At 35.7% G+C, this 17,246-nt stretch overlaps 1 non-coding gene across 1 annotated transcript; it reads right to left on the bottom strand.

Annotated features, from left to right (window-relative positions):
• Positions 1-5,568: 5,568 nt before the first annotated feature.
• On the bottom strand, positions 5,569-5,675 carry LOC112930217 (U6 spliceosomal RNA). The gene has a single exon (XR_003237071.1). It is a non-coding gene; the product is annotated as a U6 spliceosomal RNA (small nuclear RNA).
• Between the last annotated feature and the right edge of the window lie 11,571 nt (positions 5,676-17,246).

The raw sequence follows: 17,246 nt of genomic DNA, 5'->3' as shown, positions 1-17,246 counted from the left end.
GTAGATCCACTTACATATGGATTTTTTTTCTTTTTATAAATATAGGATAGTGCCGTAAATTTATTTTCTATTCCTTAATTATTTTCTTAACATTTTCTTTTCTCTAGTTTACTTTATTGTAAGAATGCGGTATATAATACATATAACTTACAAAATATGTGTGACTCGACTGTTTAGATTATTGGTAAGGCTTCCAGTCAACAGTAGGCTATTAGTAGTTAAGTTTTTGGGGGAGTCAAAAGCTACACATGAATTTCTGACTGCACCAGAAGGTTAGTGTTCCTAACTCCCACGTGGTTCATTGGCCAATTCTAAATATAGAAAATGAAAAATAATTTTTAATGTTTTCTCACAATTAAGTTTTTCATTGTGTTTTCGAAATACTCAAATATAGAAAGCCAAGAACATGAGTTATTTTTAGACAACCTTTATTAATAAAATTTAATGAGATGCCTATATTTTATGTCTCCACTAATTTTAATAATATTTTCACCTGGCTATGAAAAAGAGTCTCAGATATCCTCTATTACAAATTTGCATTCAGAACCTACAAATTGAGAAAGATCCAGAAATTCCATGAGAAATATGGCCACATTTAATGGAAAATTCAAAGTGATATGCAATTCTTGGTAAAGTTTAAAACAGAACAAGTTTTCTTTGATTTATATAATATTTGCATTTCTTGGCTATTCAGTTTGCTTTAAAGCTATCCCAAAAACCTGTTTTGAATTTATATGTAAAATGGAGTTTTAGTCTTTAGGTTTAGGTATAAACACGCACTTTGGATGCATGGAAGATATTTAGAACTCTGCAGGCTATGGATAATATTTTTTTGCAGAACAATCCTGATCATTGCAGGATGTCTAACCTTCCTGGCCCCATTCACAAAACTCTAGTAGTGACTACCCCCCAAATGTTATGATAACTAAAAATAACCTCCATAAATTTTCAAAATGTGCCCTGGAGGGTGGTACTATCCCCACTGAGACCCATTGATTTAAGGCTTTGCATACAGAAGTACCTAAAGTAAATTTCACAGCTTGAATGGTATAATTATGTAAGCCAATAAATTCCTCTCTTATTTTTTAGCAGTGTACATTAGACTGGTGATTCATTTAAAAAAATGATCAATTTAATTAAAATAAAGCATAAATAAGTTTACATTTTTACTCATTCTATGCAAATATGGGAAAAATAGGAGCAGTATATGGGCAATGTGGAATTATTTCTTTCAATCTCATTATAAAATGTATGGATTTTAATAAAAATATTATGTATGTCTAACCTAGGAGGAAATCTGAACAGACCATGTGTGTCTAGCAACCAGATACACAGTAAGAGGAAAATACTCTCGAAACTTATATTCTGGTCACAAAAGAGAACACATGTTTGAGCAGAAATTCATTTTCAAAGTCCCAGCAAAAGATTTCAGGAGCTCTGTGTAGTAGTCTGGAAATAAGAGGGCTGAGTCAAAGGTAGGTATGTCTTTAGCAAATGCTTTCTCTAATTCAGATAGCTAACTGGACAGCATTCCTGGAAAAAAGGACATGATTTTATTTGTATTTTAGGAAAATATAGTAAAATACTTTTTTTTTTTTTTTTTTTTATGATAGTCACAGAGAGAGAGAGAGGCAGAGACACAGGCAGAGGGAGAAGCAGGCTCCGTGCACCGGGAGCCCGACGTGGGATTCGATCCAGGGTCTCCAGGATCGCGCCCTGGGCCAAAGGCAGGCGCCAAACCACTGCGCCACCCAGGGATCCCTAGTAAAATACTTTTTAACAAACTAATCTTAAGATTTTATATCTGACATTAATTTTATGATTTTGTATTTTTCCTCTTTTAAAAAATATTTTTTTTATTTATTCATGAGAGATACAGAGAGAGGCAGAGACATACGCAGAGGGAGAAGCAGGTTCCTCAAGGGGAGCCCAAAGTGGGACTCAATCCCATGACTCCTAATCACTCCCTGAACTGAAGGCCAACGCTAAACTGCTGAGCCACTCAGGCTCCCTTATGATTTTGTATTGAAAATATTTTGTGATATGCTGATAAATGAAATTTATATTTTCATTTTTAATTTTTTTATAGATGTTATTCATTTATTTGAGAGAAATGAAAACACTAGCGGTGCAGGGGGCAGGGAGGAGCAGCAGAGGGGGAGGAAGAAGCAGGCTCTGCACCGAGTGGGAGCCCAAGACAGAACTCAATTCCAGGATGCTGGGATCATGACCTTAGCTGAAGACAGACACTTAACCAACTGAGCCACCAGGCGCCCCAAGAAGCAAAACTTATTAAAATAGATTAGATGGGGCAGCCCGGGTGGCTCAGCAGTTTAGCACCGCCTTCAGCCCAAGGCCTGATTCTGGAGACCCGGGATTGAGTCCCACGTCGGGTTCCCTGCATGGAGCCTGCTTCTCCCTCTGCCTCTCTCTCTCTCTCTGCCTCTCTCTCTCTCTGTGTCTCTCATGAATAAATAAATAAAATATTTTAAAAATAAAATAGATTAGAGTAGATGGATAGATGCACATGTATACATATATATACACACACATACGTATCATAGGTATGTAGTAAGAGATAGAATGGGAACAAATGAATTGATCATAGGTTACTTCAAAGCCCCAGGACGGTTTACCAAATTTTGATAACAGCATTTTTTAAGTGCCCATTGTTCTGTGCATTATACCAAGCCCTTACATATGTTAATTAATATAATACTTATTTTATAAGACAGATACTATTATTTCAGTCTTCCCATTTCACAGATAGAGAAACTCCAAGGTAAAGACTTAAGTAGCAAGATTTGAATCCAAGCATTTTAGTGCTAAGGTATCCTCGTAAGCATTATGTTCTCTGGCCTCCTTCTACTACTATTCTAGCAAACATCAGTTCTGAAAGTCATTCCATGTGTGCACTAAAAAATAGCATGAAACATAAGTTCAAGTTAAACCCATGTTAGAGTAATCCTACTGCCTTAGAAACCTTAATAAAATAATGTGCATTATGGCTTGCTGGGACACACATCCCTAATTTCTTAGAACACTAACTCCTTTTATCATAAACCATTTTGCGAAAAAATAGTATTTTCATGACTCACTTGAAAAATGATGTACAATACTGTCCTTAACACATTTTTAAAAAGATTTTATTTTATTTACTCATAAAAGAGAGAGATAGAGACATAGGCAGAGGGAGAAGCGGGGTCCCTGCAGGGAGCCCAAGGTGGGATTCCATCCCCGGACACCAGGATCATGATGTGAGCCAAAGGTAGATGCTCCATCGCTGACCCACCCAGGCATTCACTTAAATAACACATTTTAATAGATGATATTAGTAGGAAATATTAATTCCATATTTTTCACTCTTAAAATTTTATCAGTATTTTATCTTGCATTTTCAAGTACTTTGTACCAATTTTTGAAAAATATTAATTCATAGACTCCAGAATCTAAGAATGTTGATAGTATACATATATATATTTTTAAATTGCAAAAATAGTTTTCTAATTATTGAAACTTTGAAAAGACAATCTTTTTGAATATAAAAATCATCAGAGGGCATACTCTGTGATTCTAGCATTTTCTTGGAGACCCATATGAAAAGGTATTTATATTTTAAAAATATTCAATAAATCATTTGTGATGGCTTTAATAGAGATTAAATAAATGGATATAATTAGACTGTTTTCCTTTAAGAAGAATCAGCTTTGAGCTTATAATATCTAAATTTGAAGTTAATGTATTCAAAAATCAGAAGTACTCCACAATCTAGGAAATGCAATGAAATTTAATGATCTAGGATATATTTTGATAGATATACTTATGGCAAGAGAGAAAAAAAGAGAAAGAATACCAAATAATCCAGAAAAAGGGTGTTGTGTTTTCAGACTTAATACATTTTCCCATAAACTCCATATACTTTTATATCTTTGACATAAACTAAAAATGTTTAAAATTTTCTGCCTTTAATTTTGTGCTTACAAAACATAAGTTTTAACTTTCCAAAGACAGCTAGCTTTTCCTTAACAGTTTTTGGACATTTTTTAAAGCTCAAGTTAGAAATTTTAGATGACTTTTATTCAAATGAGCACATAGTATCAGTCATCCACAGAAATTTAAGTTTATTTAGCGCTTTCTATGGACCTAAAACTGTGGTGGAGCCATGGGTTTCCAAAGTGTCAGGTAAAGGCCTTTTCCACCTAGTGTCTATTTTGCCAGTTTCCTATATTTCATGGGAAGATAATTAAGAAGCGCTCGTTTGAAACGCATTGAGATATTCCTATATGATGCTCTCAACTCAAATCTTTAAGATTATAATAGCATCACGAGTATATGGCCTTCTGATAATAAGAACTGACATTTTTAAAGTGTTTTCCTAAAACGAAATGACTTCATTTCCTATCAAAATATCCAATTTTTCATCCTTTACAATGTTGATTCTTGCTTTGTAATAGGAAGAAAAAAAAGATATGAAATAAGCAAGTTTCAGCACAGATAAATTTCAGGAAATGGCCAAACATCAAAATATCCAAAACTAAACTTTGATTTATTCACTGCTTTGGAGATAATCTATGAGAACCTATCTATTTAACCTTCGATAGAGAAAAGATCGAGTACCTTGAACTGAGTTTTACAGTTCACCTCTAGCGTTTAGATGTCATGTAGAAACAGTTTTGAAATAGAAAACAATAACCATTCTCTGCTAAGAACGAACTTAACTGTTCTATAGGTCTGACAAATGCAATGTTAATGTGTTCAGTGTTAACATTTGGGGTTTGCAACTGACAATGAACAAGAAAACCAGGTGCATCTGTAAAAGGACTTAATGTGAAAATCACTTCATTCTATTTAAGCTAATTTTGGCAGAAAGAGAATCTGACATCAGCACTGTGAACAATGAGGCAAAAGTTTCTTTCTATCACCTCTTTCAAGTCTTGGTTCAAACCCCAGTCAAATTCTTCTTTTTTATATGTGTCTTGTATGCAAATGCATTGAATAAGTACTACATTAGTTCTCTCTCCCTAATGTGTTATGACCTATTATTCTGTCAATTCCATGCATACAAATGCAAACTTAAATGACTTTTATCTTTCTTCCTGGTAATAGATTTGTTTTCCATTATTTCTTCCTAAGTACATAATAAATTACCAAAATTTCAGTCATTACCTTAACAATTTTTGCCATATCCACTTACTACTTTTTAAATAAAATCATATATTTCAAGCCTACCGGGGTGTGTGTGTGTGTGTGTGTGTGTGTGCATCTGTTTTAAAAAGGCATTTTTCTAAGGTTGCCTCATGTTTTATGCGCTGGCGACATATTGTCACAATAAAAAAAAAAAGATGTATATATAACCACGGAATTAAATGTTTGTCCAGATGCCACCTACACTTCTAAGTACCATAGGTGGTATCACACACTGGGAGCAACGATGGATAGCACAGCATAGTGTTATTTACACAACAGTCATCTGAAGTCTATTCATGCTTATTTAAAGCCTATAAACTTCCAAATTAATTTCTTTAGGCTTTCTACCTAAAGAGAATTTGGCTTTGTTGTTTGTTTTTTTAAATAATGGAACGCTTCATGATTTTGCGTGTCATCTTTGTGCAGGGGCCATACTAATCTTCTCTGTAGCTTTCCAGTTTTGGTACATGTGCTGCCAAAGCAAGCACTCACTTGTTCTAAAGTAAAATTATTTTATAAGATTCTTTTTATGGTAATGACAGCTATAATCCAAAATATAAAAGTTTGATATTTACCAGCCAAAATATACATTTATATACATTTGCAGACTTTTCTTTTTTCATTAAAAATATACACATATATGTAATATAATACATAATATATATAATAATTAAAATATATAACATATAGTACATGATATAATATATATATTACATATAGTGTTCTTTACACCTATGTTCATAGCATTATCAGAATAGCCAAAAGATGTAAATAGCCTGAAATGTCTGCCACTGGATAAATGGCTTAAAAAAAATGTAGTATAGTCTCACAATGGAATATTATTCAGTCTTAAAAACGGAAAGACATGAGGCACCTGGGTAGTTGGTTAAGCAACCGACTCTTGGTGTTGGTGTTGGCACAGGTCATGATCTCAGGGTTTTGAGATCGAGCCACATATTGGGCTCTGAGCTGGGCATGGAGCCTGCCTAAGATTGTCCCTTGCCCTCTCCCTTTGACCCTCCCCCATCCCACTCCACTGTCACTTTCTCTCTCTAAAAGAAAAAGAAGAGAGAGAGAGAAAAAAGGAAAGACATTCTGCTACATGCTATATATGGTGAATCTTGAGGACATTATGCTAAGTGAAATAACACAGCCACAAAAAGACAAACGCTATATGACTCAACTCAGCTGCAATATCTAAACTGGTCAAATTTACAGAGACAGAAAGTTGACCAGTGGTTACCAATGGCTACCAGGGAGGAATGGGGAGCTATTGTTTAATGGATACAGAGTTTTAGCTTGTGTTAATGAAAAGCTTTGCATTTAGATAGTGATAATTGTTGTACAACAATGTGAATGTACTTGATGCCACTAAACTATACACTTAAAATACATAAAATGGTAAATTTTAAGTTATATTTATTTTACTAAAATAAAAAAGTAAAATAATATATACTTTATATGCTCTTATATATGTATTTTATATGTGTATCCATATATAGCTTAATACTATGTTACATGTGCTGAGTGTCAAAGACCTTAAACTGACAGGTAATAAACTAACAATGAATATGTTACCTTTCACATCAACCTATAACTTTTAATCACAGATTATTATGGCCTTTTTCATTTATCAAACATCATTGGTATATCCTTTCCTAACTTTCCTGAAAAATTTATTGAAGTAAAATCTATTTTGGAACCAGCACACTGTATAAAACTTTTGAACATTCTCAGAGTTTCTGATTAGAGGTAAATCAGCAGTAGAAAACATTTTCTGTAACTAAATTCTTTTTCTTTTAGAAATATTTATTTTACAGAGAGAGCGCAGGGGAGGGGTGGAGGGAGAGAGAGAGAGAGAAAGAGAGAGATAGAATCCCAAGCAGATTCCCCTCTGAGCACAGAGTCCAACCTGGGGCTGGATCTTATGACCCTGAAGATCATAACCTGAGCTGAAACAAAGAGTTGGCTGCTTAACTGACTACACCCCCTCCCCCCCGTTGCCCCAGTATGACTAAATTACTTAATAGTCTGGTTGCTGAAGTCTGCATTCAGAGTTCTACACCCATCTATCAAAATCCCTCAAAGAACTTTGCCCTTGTGAAAATACCTTCTAGTACCTATTGAATTTAACTCTCCCAGAACCTGCTAAATACACTCCTAGACACTCGTGCTTCTTCAAAGCAGAGAGTACACATTCTGTGTCAAGAAAACACATCTTTATTCTAGAATAAAAAACTACCTCTCCATAAGCTAACTTTCTTCTTACTGAGTTGCTGGCCATTATCTAGATTCATTGTATTCAGGCCCAGGGCTTTGTTTGCTTTACCTGAATCCATGTGTAGTGGACATAGGTTGTTTATTCTTTCTCAGCATTCATTTCCTCTTCTGAGAGTAGGATCCAGATTTCCTTTTGGAAACCCAACCCCACGTTCTAACCCTCATTCGTCTTCAGTCTATTTGGTTTGTGTGTGAAGGTCTCATCCCAAAATCCTGGGGAGGAAGACAAAGGTAGTTAATGAGTATGCCCCATCCTTTTGTCCACTGCAGTTATTTTAGTAGACCAAATTAATTCCATAGATTAATTTAATTAATTTAATAAATTACTTCAATATAATCAAATCAAAGTAAATTTGTTGAACTAATTTAAAATAGAAATCATCTTCTTAATAGGTTTACTAAGCTGGTATACCTTAAGCCAAAATTGTTAGTTCCATATTAATACCTTTCCTAGTCAAAGCCTACCTGAGAAAGAAGCCAACAAGTATAAAAGCAAAGCCAGAAGACAGAAAAAGTTTCCAGATGATTTCCTTTCAGCACCTGGATCCACCTTCATCTTGACCTTAATGATCTTCTCTTGAACACTTCAACCACTTGAATCAATATATTCCTGCTGCTTTGGCTTAAACAAATTTGAGATGAGTTTATGTCCCTTGCCACAAAGCAAGTTCAATCGTATATTAGCACAGTGCTCCTCGAAAGTGTTCTATGTGATAACAACGTGAATCAGAATCATCTGTACATCTAAAACATGAAGATCTTTGTGGACCACCTTTGACTTACTGAATCAGAAGTAATGGAAAAATGGTGCCTAGTAATATATATGTGCTATCTTTCCAATGCCTAGCCAGTCACTAATCTGGAATCTGTTCTCTACTTCCCATGTTCTTGAGGCATCAGGTTTTAAAAATCTACTTCCACATTTCCTTCAAATTAATTACATGATTATCTTACTTTTGTTTTTCCACCATTTTGAATGATAACCTGGCCTTGGCCTCTTCTATCCCTGTAGCAACTACCGTGCCCTTTTGTATTTAATCGCAGTTCAGGTCTTGATCTTGGCTTGGCCTAGAAATTTCCCCCAGGAATCTTTCTTAAAGAGAAAGACATTTAGTAATATTGAAACTTCATTAAAAAAAAAAAAAAACAGAATTTTAAAGGAGACTGATAGCAATTATTATTATCTGATATGGATTCTACAGTGCTTCCAAAGGAGTACATGTAGGTATTCAGAAAATTTTTGTGTATGTGTGCTAGGACAGGGAAATGCCAATGTTGTTGAAAGACTTCTCAAATTGAAGCAGAAAAATATCACAAGCAAATTTAAGGACTAATGCAATTTAAATCTACCACGGGCAGTTTTGATGAACAGTAAGAGAGAGGAAGAAAGAAACACTGGAGTTTTGGGGGCTGTATTGAAATAGCGGATGTAATTTAAAAACAAGAGGGTAGGCAATCTGGACAGTCAGGATTCAAACTTGCTATTAGCTCTACAATTTCGCATCATGTCATTGTTCCCCAACACCCTTTCCCAGGCTGTGTGTTTGTACTGTTGATGTTTCCCCCTGATTGCGCCCTGGTGGTCTGCTTGTTGGAAGTCTTTTTTGTTTCCATTCAGTATACTTTTTGACTTGCTTCCCACTTCCCTGGTTCGTTCATTCGCCCTAATTATGATTATCTGATAAAGAATGGAGGTGACACTTCCAAACCACGAGTCCAAACAGTCTCATTAGGCAGGAAACCCTGCCACTTATCTAATTTAAATAAAAAAGGTGTGTTTTACACAAAACAAACCTAAGCAGCCAGCCACAGAAATTCCTTTCATCGGATCTATTTACTTCTCTTTGGTATTCAGTATGATCTTTTAAGCAACAGGCAGTTATAATAAGAGTTCAATGGTTTCTCTAATTTTTCTAATGGAAGTCAGATTTAGAAGGTGTTTGGTTTTTGCAGACCTGTTAAATTCCTAGGCTTACACATTTCAATAGTTAATCATGAAGTAGCTAAAAAATGTGCTCCTTTTGGAAGTATTAAATAAATACAGAGGTTGTTTTGTTATTTAAAAACTTAAAAAATGCAGCATGGAAAGCAGCTCATGAATTTAATTCTATGGCATCATTTTTAGAAAAGACAGGTTAATAATTGAATGGTGTTGTCAAGAGAGATAGAATATAGAGTAGTTATGAATGTATTTTGTCAAGTGAACATTCACTGTTGATGTAAAAAGCTGAGACTGATTGAGCTTGAAAGAGAACAGTGAAAACAGCCGGGATCCCTAATAATCTGGAGCATTTAGACTCAAACTCTTTCATTCTGTCACCCAGATATCTGTATGTTGAGGAATGCAGTGATAGCGATTGCTTCTCCACCCAGGACTAACTGTTGGGTATCAGTGACCAACTCTGTTCTACGATGGTAGTGAGGCAAATGTTCCCCATTAAATTATCTGAATCCTAGAATTATTAAAAAAGAGATCTCTCCCCCCTGATTTCATAGGCTTTGCCCAAATAGAGAAACTATAGATAGTTGTACTTTGATGCTCCAAATTGCATATTGACCATGTTTCATCAGGGATAAATCCTACTTGAGTATATGAACACACTGAACCATAAATGAAGACCACACATTTTTTAATACTTTCTGATGTGATAATACATAGGACTTGGCTCATCATTTAGCAATGTCATTCTTTGCTTTTAATGATAAGGCAGCCAGAGTGGTCAGATAGTCTCACTAAAACAATCTCATCAACTCTGTTTAGGTTCACATAAGCAGGATGTCAACCTGCTGGCACTCTTGGTAGCACAGCTTTTATATGATGATGGACCTGGACAGTTTAATTTCACATGCGCTTCCATATTTGGCTCTTTACCATTTGTGTTATGTTGGTCTTTCTTCTCATTTCCAACTGAATTTCTGATTTAGAGAGGGATGAGTCTCGTTTCACTAATCTTTCCCACACAGAGACATATACAGTTACAGTCTGTCAGTAATTTTTTCCTGCAGCTCTTATACTTTTTTGTTTTTGTCTCTCCTACTTTCCTGTCATTAAGAACTGTGCTGTTGGTCTTATTTCTCCTTACATATACTGACCTTATAATATCCTTTAACAATAAAAGGGAAGTTAAGGTCAGCAAGAGATCACTCCCTAAGAAAGAAAAGGTAATTTGGTTGAGTATTATACTTAAGGATTGAAAATGGAAGAATTGCAAGTATATGATAATTTTTTTTTGGGGGGGGGGAGTGTGATCCATGTTGCTCCATTTCTAATAAAGAAGAGTAGACTCCTGTTATCTTGGTGGGTTTTCCGCAACTGGGGCAAGACAGAGAAAGAAACCAATGAGAGAGACTGACCTTGCATGTACTGATTCATTTAGCTTATATAAAAGGTTTAGACCCATGTCTTGGTTTCCAGAAACTAAACCACAAATTCAAAAGAAAATAACAATCTTGTCTCCAAGTAAAGCTCATACACCATTATCTCAATAACTGTTTCCAAAACTAAAGTCTGAATGTGAAGTTAAGAACTGAAGTTGGTTTAGTCACAATAAAGCAGAATGATCTCAAGTTTGGTCTCTGGTAGCCAAATCTTAAAGTGACCAAAATTAATAAGACCAGTAATGAGACTTAGCAACAACATGTGCTTCATGATATGATGCAGTGAAAAGGGTATTATGCCTTTTTTGTCCTCTTGCCAAAAATGTGAACCTTAATTTGATTGTGAGGAAACATCAGACAAACCCAAAAGAAGAGATAGTCTACAAAGTAAATGTGTAGTCTTCTTCAAAGGCTTGAGGTCATGAAAGACAAAGAACCATATCAATCTGCAGTGGATTGAGACATGATGGTTGATTGCAATGTGGGATTATGGATTGAATCTTGAACCAGAAAAGAATACATTAGTTGGACAATTGGTAAAATTTGTGCAGGTCTATTGATTACTTAATAGTACTATGTCTTCTTGAATTTCCTAATTTTGATTATCATAAAACTGCAATAAGGGGGCACCTGGGTGATTCAGTAGGTTAAGTATCTGCCTTTGATACTTAACCTGATCCTGATCCTTGGGTCCTGAAGGGTCCAGGATCAAGCTCCTGCTTCTCCCTCCCTCCCTAGCCCCTCCCCACTGTTTGTGCTCTCTCTCTCTCCCATTTGCTCTCTTTCTCTCTCAAATAAATAAATAAAATATTTTTAAAAACTGTAGTTATATTAAGATGTCATCATTTTTGAAAGCTGGAGAGATGGTATATGAGAATTAGTTATACTATTGTTACCACTTGTTAAAATTTGACATTATTTCAAAATGAAAGTTAAAAAACTTTATGAAAATATTAGCAGTCACACTTGATCACATGAAACCAGATTCCATAGCCGAGTTGGAAAATAATTTGTGTAGTTTAATCAAATATTCTAGTAAATAAGATTATAGCATTAAACATAATTCAACAGGTGTATATTCAGTTGTTCTACCTATGCACTTGTTCTACACCATGCACAGCAAAAGTCAAATTTGTGAAGACAGTCTTTGCTTTTAGTAGTACACAAATAATATCAAAACCTAAAGCATTTCTTTTAAAAAAAAGATGGAAAATAGGGTGCCTGAGAGGCTCAGTCAGTTGAGCGTCTGACTCTTGGTTTCGGTTCAGGCCATGATCTCAGGGTCATGAGATGAAATCTAGCATTGGGCTCAAGCAGAGTCTGCTTGAAGATTCTCTCCATCTTTCCCTTCTCCGACTTATTCTCTCTTTCCCTCTCTCTCTCTCTGTAAAATAATTAAATGAATCTTTAAAAAATAAAATTAATTCTGGAATGCACTAGTGTTCTAATAGCCCAGTGACATGAAAATGATAAAAAAAATATTTATGCCCTGTCATAGTTGAAGATACATAAGTTCTTTCACACATTGTGCTTATTCAAATGCATAAATTACCCAACGATCAGATTCTCTGCTGTGAGAATTGTATGATTAGTCACTTAGAAGATCATATGAGAGTATTGCATATTCCACATTTAAATAAGTATATAATTGACCCCTTTGCATCCTTATAATGCACTGAAAATTTCTTTTCATAACCATAATTCTGATAAATTATAAAATTCTGAAGTGATTCCTGACATACTCGGAAAAATATAAATTATGCCATGTAGTGTTAGTGTTGTGGTCTTTCAAATATATTTTCCATCCTTGTTTTTTAAAGATTTATTTGAGAGAGAGCAAGAGAGCATACCCATACACGTGAGCAGGTGGGGAGAGGGGCAGAGGGATAGGATCTCACTGTAACCACTCTATCTAGTTTACTACACTATTTCAATAAATATGCAAATAAACAATTTCACTTGTAAATCCAAGATTAGGATAGGCTATTCAGAACCAGTCACATGAGATACGTGAAACGGTAAAAATTTGACTGTGACCCAACCTGATTTCATGGGATATTGTTGACTCAATTGTAGATGGGTTTCGACATAGCTATTATGGCATTGAACCATTGGAGTCCAGATTTAATCAGCAACAATAATAACAGAAAATACCATGCTCCCATGAGTTCTTAATGGCCATGATCTAAAACAAGTTTGATTCATTTAAAAAATGAAACCCCCAAAATTCTCTCATGGCCCACAAACTGTGAATATTTTCCACAGAGATTCAAGGAATGTTCATCTATGTTCTTCTAATGAGATCTTTAAGACAACACCAAGAACATCAGAATCCTTTAAATGCTGGCATTAGCAAGGCCATGTAACATTCCAAGTGGGTTGTTGTGGGAAGGTTTTATCCCATAAGTTGCTCAGATCACACCTCTTCTATTTGTGTCCCTGTTGTCTGCCTTAGAAACCAGTGCCTGTAAAATGAAAGATTAATGGGATTGTCTTCAGCCCTGCTTTAGGCCATTGCATTTATCCCTCATCATTCTGCTTCCCCAGCCCTGACATTTAGCCTCTCCTTATACTGCTGTCTGATATTACAAATTGTGCTGGGTAATTTCCCCCAGCCAAAATAGGAGATTTAGAAACACCAGGGAGTTCTGGAAATCTATCCTGCCCATCACAAAATGCTTCCTGTCCTGGCTTAACACAAAGAGAGAGAAGAAATGAGTCTACACCCTGGAGGGTGGGGCCACTAAAAATAATAGAATCATAAGAGCCACAGAAGGGGGAAAAAAGTGGGTTTTTTTGTAAGAATTATTATCTTGACACTCTATAAGTAATAAAGGTTGGGAAATTTCTTAAACATTACTTTACCTACCTACCTTAATATGACAAAATTAGTTTCAGCGGAATTATTTCCTGAAAAAAAAAAAAAAGATTTTAGCTAGTAATTGATACTCCTAACCTTGGTAGTAAAGACATTTTGTTTTTGTTTTTGTTTGTTTTTTTGTTTTGTTTTGTTTAAAAAAAAAGAAAAAAAGGAAATGAGGATGTATGGGAGAATAGCTAACTTGAGTCACTGCAATGCATGCATTGTACGTTCCTTATGTACAGGCACCTTCAGGCTCCTGTATCTCAATAGAATGCCAGGGGAAAGGGATTTATAAGAAAGATTGGTTATGTGCCTACAAGAACTGCTTATTTTGCTTGAATCAAACAAAATAAGAAAGGTTCTACTCAGGTTTTATTCCATACCCCACCCTAGTTGCCCTACCAACCTATCCATATATTTGAGATCTAAGCTAATTGGTAACTTGGAAGAATTATAAACTTTTTTTTAACAGAAAAAAAATTATTTTAAATTCTGGATTGTAGTAAATTGTCCAACTCATTTCTGCAAGCAGATATACAAGTAGAAAGAAGAGGGAGCAGGGGATGATTCAGAATGGTGCCTATTGCCAAATTCCTACCTTGGTTTGATTGAGTGAAATCAAGTGCAATGATGGGTGTCCTGACTTAAACAATCTCTTCATGAGGCACTTGGCTAGCTCAGTTGGTGTAGCATCTGACTCTTGATTTCAGCTCAGGTCATGATCTCACAGTTGTGAGATGGAGCCCCATGTCAGGTTCCACACTGGGTATAGAACCTGCTTAAGATTCTTTCTCTCCTTCTGCCCCTCCCCACCCCACTCTCTCTCCCTCTGTAAAAAACAATAATAAAAAATAAATAAATAAATAAATAAATAAATAAATAAATAAATAAATCTTTTCACAACTTCTGAATGAAATTTCCACTAGAAACAAGGCCAGGACTATTGAAACAACTATTTACTCAATATGGCTACCCTCCAATGGCACTCTCCTCCCATATGGCAGGTGTACAAAGTGAGTTATTAGCTTCTGAAGTGTTTGCCAGCAGGATGGAGCCTTACAATATTAAGAGGTTGGCCAAACTTATAGCTACATCAGAAAAAAAAGAAGAAAGAAAAGAAGCCTCAAAGAGGTTAACAATGCTTTTCCAAGGCTACACAGTTAACAAGTAACATCCTGTAAGAAGTCATGTAAGCTGGAACTCTCAAGGTTTTAAAAGCAATTTCAGGGTTCTTTGATGCCCCCTTCTCTTCTCCATCTCAAATTCAGAGTCCTTATGCTTTCATTAGGAAGCATCTCATGGAAGAGAAATCTGGAGCAGGCTATGTGGGCAGTCCCGATTTTCTTCTTGGTTCTATCAACCACACTCCCTGACTTCAGGTTTCCAGGCATGCAGTAATAGAAAATTACGTGTCTTGTCACATCCAGAGTATATCTGGCATAGACTACTGACTCTGTGTCTCTCTCTCACTCTCGCTCTTGCTCCTTCTCTCAGTTAATTACCTGCTTTGTTCTAGCATCCCATAGACACAGTGTTGACTACACTTTGCTTAGAGGTCAACTCGTTTAGTAAGTCTTGGTCTGAATGCTTGAGACATAGAAACTATACTACCCACTGGAATTTGGAGCCTAGAGACATAAGATCTATCCTCTCAGTTCTGACACTTCATCAGTTTTGGGAAAATCTGACTTTCTCCTTGAACAAACTTTTTCCAGGTTCTTTGAGGCTCTCCTTCTGGGTAGGCCTCAATTTGGGGGTTCTGTGTTCTTCCTTGAGGATTCAGTTTTAGCCAAGAATCCTGCATAGCTAGCAGTATCTGATCACCCTCAATATCTCACCAAATTCCTCATCTCCCCACTTTGGTATCTGCTCACACTGATCTACCTTCAGCAAAACAGCTTCACCAAAATCTTCCCTTACCCTGAAGATTTCCTCCTAATAATTCTGAACTCACTGACACCCCCCAACACCCCCCCCCCTTAACTCCTTGACTATAATTCCCACTGGTCCATGTTGTGTTTGGAATTTAACCCATTAATACTGAGGTCTGTTTCTCCTTATTACAGTAGCTTTAAAAAATAATAAATTTTATCTCCATTGCTTTAACTTCTGGTTTTCTTTAACACACTTCATCTCTCTGAGCATCAGTGTTTTTACTTGCAAAATAGGTCTAACACCCTCCGTAAAAATCTTTGGTGAGGTTCAAGTGAGATAATACATGAAAGACCATTAGAAACTAAAAGATTTCATCCTATTTTTTTTTAACTAAGATTTTATTTATTTATTTGAGAGAGAGAGCATGAACAGGGGGAGGAGAAAGGGAAAGGGCAGAGGGGCAAGCAGACTCTGTGCTGGGCAGGGAACTGATCTCACATGCCTGGGGCTCAGTCAGGACCCTGAGATCATGACCTGAGCCCTGAACCAAAGTTAGACACTTAACTAAGAAAACCAGGCCCCCCGACATTATACCCTTGTTAGTTGCTATTACCATTGCAGGCTCATAAACGATTTCAGCAGGTCTTCAAAATTCAGACTATTTTAGATTTTGGGTACACCTGGGTAGCTCAGTGGTTGAGTGTCTGCCTTTGGCTCAAGTCATAATCCCAGGGTCCTGGGATCGAGTCCCGCATTGGACTCCTCACAGGGAGACGGCTTCTCCTTCTGCCTATGTCTCTGCCTCTCTCTGTGTGTCTCTCATGAATAAATAAATAACATCTTTTTAAAAAAGAATATTCTAGATTTTTTTAAAGTAATTCAGCTGACATTTGCTAAGAAAATAGACCTCAAATATTCTCTCTCTCTCACACACACACATACACACAAAGGAAACTATGTGAGGGGACGGATATGTTAACTTGATTGCAGTAATCATTTTACAATTTATTTGTATATTAAATATTAAGTTAAATCCTATCACAATGTATTTGCATATTAAATATTGAATTAAAATATATTAATATTTGTACACCTTAAAAGGAAGCTTATTGGCATCTGGAGCAAAAAAGAGTAGTTCGGTATATATGCCAATTGTTAGAGTCGGTGGAGTCTGAGATATCATCTCATTATTGACCGTAGTAATACTTCTAAAACAAAATGGACAAATATTCCCACTAAGTGGGATAAATGAAGACTATCTCTAGCTTTGTGACAGTTTAGGACAGTTTTTGTTCACCACTGAATTACAAAAACTTTTCATCCCAATAGCATTTCAGATTTTGTACCTGGTGATGAGAAATCACCTGTATCCCCATGACCTCAATATTAAATGTCATTCCTTCCTGGAAAGTCCAGACAGATTCCATTTTTAAAGAATATTTTTAGAATACCTTAATGCGCTGGGCACTGGATGAGACTTGCTCATCAAGCTGTATGAGCAACAGGAAAGCAAGAAAAAAAAAAGAAAGAAAGAAAGAAAGAAAGAAAGAAAGAAAGAAAGAAAGAAAGAAAGAAAAGAAAAGAAAAGAAAAGAAAAGAAAAGAAAAGAAAAGAAAAGAAAAGAAAAGAAAAAAGGTGATGTGGATTTTATAAAAATTAAAAA

This window comes from Vulpes vulpes, chromosome 6, assembly GCF_048418805.1.
Source record: "Vulpes vulpes isolate BD-2025 chromosome 6, VulVul3, whole genome shotgun sequence".
Classification (NCBI taxonomy): Eukaryota; Metazoa; Chordata; class Mammalia; order Carnivora; family Canidae; genus Vulpes; species Vulpes vulpes.
This window is presented reverse-complemented; position numbering and strand designations above follow the sequence as displayed.